Raw genomic sequence first — 6,000 nt, 5'->3', positions numbered from 1 at the left:
CACACACACACATGCACCTTACATGCACACCTTACACACACATGCACCTTACACACACATGCACACACATGTGCACCTCACACACACACATACATGCACACACATGCACCTTACACACACACACATGCACACACATGCACCTTACACACACACGTGCACACGTGCACCTTACACACATACACACCTTACACACATGCACACACCTTACACACACACGTGCACACGTGCCTCTGTCCCCAGCCTGGAGCACTGAGCAGGCCCGCAGCAGACAATCTCCCGACTCTGCTCCTAGTCCTCCCTCCCTGTCCTGGACACAGTCGGGAACCTGGCTCAGGTTCTCCTTGGGCTCCTCCTCCTACTGCCATGGTTTCCGCCTCCCACGTGACTCCCCCCATCCCCAGCTCTCCAGTCTCAGCCCAGCGAAGCCTGACAAATCCTCCCTACGGACGTGCGTCTGTGGCTCGGAATGGCCTCCCAGATAAAGAAGTCCACGGCTGCTCCTCTGGCCTCACTTTCTCCCCAGATCAAACCACTTCTCATCTGCAATGGCCTCGGGCCCAGCCTAGACTGGGGTGCTCACTGCCCCAAGGACCCCCACTGCACCGCACCACGGCAATCAGACACCCACTCCCGTGGGCAGCATGTGGAGGCAGGGAAGGAAGACACAGGGTCTCTTGTGCGGATGGAGAATAACAAGAGTCACAGTATCATCAGCACAAGTAACTGCTACCTGCTGTGTGCTAGGCACTGTTCGGAGCTCTTTGCTTATCAGCTTGTTTGGTCCTCACTCCAAATCAGAGAGACTAGGACCACTGACAGGAGGGCACGCTTGCAAAGGCTGAGCCCATCCGACCACCCAGGATCAGCACCCTTACCCGGCAGCGAGCCTTGTACCAAAGAAGTGGCTGCTCCTTTGCGGGCTCTACTTTGCCACAGTCCCCACCACTCCCTATTGTCCACCCCCATCTGCCTCCTCCTCTGCACCTCTCCACTCTCATCTGTGCTTAAGGAAGCAGGATTTGGGGTCTGCAGATCTGCAAAACACTCCACCCTTCCACTTCCTTCAGATCCAGGAAGCCTTCTTGCCTAATCAATTCTAAGTACCTGAGCTGCAAAGAGCCTTGTAGACATCTGGTTCTAACCTGTCGATTACAAATGAGAAGCCCAAGGCCCAGAGCTAGGATTGCTGCTCCCTGTGGCCTCACAACTCACAGTCACGGATCCCTGGCTGGCCAATACGGCCTCCGTTCCCATTCCCAGCTGCAGGGGAAGTCAGGCTGGTGGCCTCTTGTGCCCATTTTACAGATGAAGGAACTGAGACCAGACACTGGGTCTCTCTTTCCAAGCCTGAGGCTGTTCTCACTTCCAGGGTCTCACTTAGCACAGGCCAGGTCTGACCCCCTGCCTGGGCACAGGCCTCAGCAGGACCTGCACTGTCCCTCCTCCACCTCACGTCCTTCTGGCTGAGGTCTCTCTCCAGGCCCAGTCAGGGCCAGATTCTGCCCTAACTCACCCGCAGGAAAAGGAGCGTCCCAGAGAGACTAAGCACAACCCAAGGTCCCACGGGGACTCCTGTTGCCAGGGGTGTCTCCACTGCCTCCCCTCTGCATTGCCCCCCACGGAGGCAAACTCTGCCATTCCCCTCCGTGGGCCTGCCTCGCGTGTCACCGCCTGGGAGACTCACCTCCCAGAGCCTTTGACAGCCAGGGCCCTGGTTTCCTGGTTTCCCTTCCCTCCTCCTGGCTCAGGGCCTGCGTCCCAGGACACCCACGGCTGTCGGAACAGCCGAGCAGGTTGCACACTGCTGCCCAGCGCGGCCAGATGCCGCAGCCCTGTCATTCACGGCACATGGCCCGCGTGCCACACAGTGCAGCTGCCAGCGTGGACAGGCTGAAGCAGCTCACGCCTGGGGGGCCAGGAGCTGCCCCTTCCCCTCTCCCAAATCCCTCCAGCAACTGGGAGGGCCCCCCGGGGATGAGCAGGAAAGGTCCTCTGGGTGGGGAAACCTCGAACTGACGGCTGTAATTAAACTTGCCATGGTGCAGGCTGCAGACAAAAGGGAAGCCATAATGGGATTGGGACTGTCATAAATTAAGGTCATAAATTCAGCAAGTGCTCTGGGGGCCTCCCTCTGGAACCCCCTGGCCCATAGCAGCTGCCTCACCAGGCAGCACAGAGAGGCCGTGGGAAGACAGGCCCCAGAATCAGAGGGGCCGCAGGTTCCCTGCTAGCCCAATTCAACCCGGCCCAGGTCAGGAACCCCTTATCCCAAGGACACTTCCACCAGGGCAAGTCGCAGCTGAGAGTCCTCCACAAGGACAGGCCCGGTCAGCCTGTGGTGCTCCAGGGCCAGCAGTGGCTCCCTCTCACCCTGCCACTTAACCCCGCCTCGCTCTTCACCAACTTCCTGTCTCAGAATCTGCTGACACACACCCTGCCACCCCCTAACTGGCGCCCATTCAATGGCCTTTGGCCTCAAATGCCTGGGGTGGTGTGGCAGGGGGAAGGGACATTGACCAAAAGAAAGTTCTGGGTCTGAACCAGCTCCAGCACCTGTGGGCAAGGCGACCTAGGTCAGGTGTCCCATTCAGGAGCCCTCTCCCCTTCCCCGGGCCCACCGTCCAGCCCCCTCCGTTTGCCTTCTCATTCGGTGTGTATTTATTGAGCGCCGACTGTGTGCCAGACTCTGGGTTAATCAGCCACAGGAACATCAAGTGCGAAACAGGCGAGGTCATGGAGCTGACCTTCCCCTGCTGGGCCAGGAGAGAACAGGCCATTTCCTGAGTGACTGACGACCCCTGCAGAGGGCCACGGAGAAGTCCAGGAGGCTCAGTGGGGCTGGCGTCCGCCGGCAGGTGGCGAGGGTGGACATCGGTGGACCTGGGGAAGAGCTGCGCACCGCCCTGCGTCCTGCGCTGCGAGAGGATCCCAGGTCAGTGGGACCTGGAGTTTATGTGGCTCGGTGGGCGGGGCCTGGGCGGGGCCGAGGGCGGGGCTTTTCGACAATGCAGAACCTGGCGTGAAAGTCGGTCTTCCTGAAGAATGAAAACGTTCTCCATATCACACATTTTAAAAAGTTCACGAATACCACAAAGTCACAATATACAGGGCGAAGATATTTTTATTAGCTGCCTAACACCCTTCTGTAAAGTCCCCTCTGGCCTGTTCGGGTTCTGCTGCGCCCTTTGGGACTCCTTTCTTTTTAAGTCAAGACCTCGGCTTTCTAGAAAGAGAGACAATTCCTGCAGAACCACTGAGTGAAATAAACACAAGTGCATTTGCACACGCATGCATGCATGTCCACACACACACGTTTGCCGCAGAATCACTGCACCAAAGATGGGTGCGCACTGGTCCCCGGTCACGTGGCAAGCGCGAACGCAGGCGGCCAATCCACAGACCTGAAGTTGGGGAGATTGCCCCGGCTGAGCGGGAGGAGAAAGAGAAGAAAAGGGGGAGCCGGAGAGATGCGGCGGGAAGGACTCAGTCCCACACGGAGGCCACAGCCTCTAGAGGCCGGAGGAGGCGGAAAGAGGAAAGTATTCCCCTTAAAACCTCCAGAAAGGAGTGCAGCCTGCTGTCACCCTGATGCCAGCCTGGAGAGATCCATTTTGGACTCCTGACTTCAGGGCTGCAAGTTGCTAGATGCCCATTGTTTAAACCACTGTGTTTATGTAATTTATTTCAGCAGCAACCAGGAAACTAAGGCAGTAAAATAGGAACTCAGACCAAGTCCGTTCCACACGATGACCCTTGGGAAAGGAGTCTGCACACACGCCCACACGCACAGAAGCACGCACACACACGCACGTGCACACACGTGCATTTATACACGATGCTCCCTCCAGGATGTTCCAGGCAGGAGAGAACTCCTGTTTTCAGGACCTGTGACCAGAACCAAAGCCTGCACTCAGAAATGTCCCCAGTGGGCTGCTGGCTTCCTGTTCGGCATCTCAGACCTCCGGGCCAGCACTGTAGGATGCGCCTGCTTTGCGCTGTGACCCTGGCCCCCCTCCTCGTGTCCTGACCTGGGGCGAGTCCTGGCTGCACCGCAGGAGTGCTCCTTCCTTAGGCTCAGGGACTGTGACCTGCACCCGTGTGTCCTGAGGAGCGGACACATGGATCCTCCCCCTCTGCTTTGCCTGACAGGGATTCTAAAGGTGCCGTGGCCACTCCAGCATCCCTGACCCAAGGGCAGCGAAGAGTCTGAGCAGGACGAGGATCTGGACGGGCTGCGGTCCGTATCGCCTGCATTCGCAATCTTACAGGCACACGTGACAGTGTGGACCCCCCGAGGACCTCTCTGGGTGCCTTGGGCGCCACCTGGGCAATGCAAGGCCCTGAGCCTGCAGCCATCAGCGTGGGAAAAGTCTACGCTGGCCTGACCCCAAAAGCCCAAGCAGGAGTGGCCCCTGGGCACAGAGAGCTGGAGGGGCCAGGCACCTGGGCCTGGGGGGCTGGGCTGGACCCCCAGGGGCCCCGCAGCTCCCTGCAAGGCCTTGCCTTGGTCCAGTTCCCAGTGGTGAGCAGGTCAGTGAGGGTCAGGTGGCAGGAGGTGACTGGCGAGAGGAGAAGGAGTGGGCAGGGGCAGGGAGGACATGGTGGGGGCGAGAGTGGGTGGCAAGGTGGTAGGGACCACCTTGAAGGTGGCAGCCACCAGACCTGGTGCCAGGCTGGAGGTGGGGCTCAGGAAGGGACAACTCAGGGATGACCGAGCTTCTGGCTGGGGGTCTGGAGGACTCGAGGGGGAGGAGGGCCCCCGTGTGCCAGGTCCTCCCCAGAACCCGGCCCCAGGACAGAGGACACAGGTCATTCCCCACCTCCTGCAGCTGCCCAGCCCTCACACTGGGCACTGAGACTGAGAACACCCCCCAAATGTTACGGGGGGACCAGGAGCCCAGCCCAGAAGGGCCCCCAAAACCTCTGTGAAACAGGACCCTGATCTTTCCTCTCAGCCACTCTGAGCCTGCAGGACGCCACCTTTCCAGCCCCCTGCTCACCCAGCCTCTGAAGCCCCCTCCCCTGGTCTTCTGGGGGGTCCCCATCCCTCTTACCCCAAGGCCCAGGCCAGGCCCAGAGTCGTTACTAGTGCTTATTAAGCCACTAATTAATTGAATTTTTCCCCCTCATTGCATGCTGTTAATTAGTTTCTTGTACTAACAGAGACTATTATTCTTGGAAGTAATAACTTGGTCCGCAGGCAGTTTTAATGTTAGTTATAATTACCAGAGGAGGCGGGTCCTGGGCCCAGGTGGGCAGGGCTCCTTCTAGAAATGAAAAGGGAACTGAGCACGGCTCTCGAGTCTGAAAGATGACTTTGGCGTTTGTCTCAATACTGTTCTTTCTCCATATTTCTCCAGTGAAAAACATTATTTTTATAATATGGAAAGTAATTTTTTCTTTTAAGAGAGGGAGGCTTCGAGTGTCTAAGCAAATCATCTCTGGGAGTAAGGAGCTACCAAGTGCCAGGCAGTGGGACGGGGCTGCATTTGCTCCTGCCACTACTGATCTGGGCTGTCCCTTCTGCCCCCCTTCTGTGGGCCCTAGCTAGTGAACTCCAAACCAGGGTGCAAAGTCAAAGCCCTGACTCCAGATCCAGGGACCTCAGCCCAACCCACCATGGCCTCATCCTGGCATGCTGAGGGCCGCTGAGCCAAGGAAAAGGGGCAGGGGCCAAGTCCTCCCAGGTCAGGGATGGCCTGAGATGGTTTTCCATTGCTGTGACAAAATGCCTTATGCTGGGTTCTTTATTAAGAAAAGAGGTTTATCTAGCTCACAGCTCTAGAGGCTCAAGAGCATGGTGCTGGCTGTGCTGAGGGCTCCCCGGAGGAGGGTGGCACATTTGTGGCAGCACATGCAGGAGAGATCACATGGGAACAAGGAGACAGGGATCAGGGAGGGGCCAGGTTCTTTATAACAACCCATTGTGTGGGAACAAGGCCTGCCTAGGGGAGGATGGTGCCCCAGGACCTTATTACCCTCTGCCTCTTAAATGTTGAC

This window comes from Sciurus carolinensis, chromosome 1, assembly GCF_902686445.1.
Source record: "Sciurus carolinensis chromosome 1, mSciCar1.2, whole genome shotgun sequence".
NCBI classification, from domain to species: domain Eukaryota; kingdom Metazoa; phylum Chordata; class Mammalia; order Rodentia; family Sciuridae; genus Sciurus; species Sciurus carolinensis.
The sequence above is the reverse complement of the archived record's forward strand: the minus strand, read 5'-3'. Positions refer to the sequence as shown.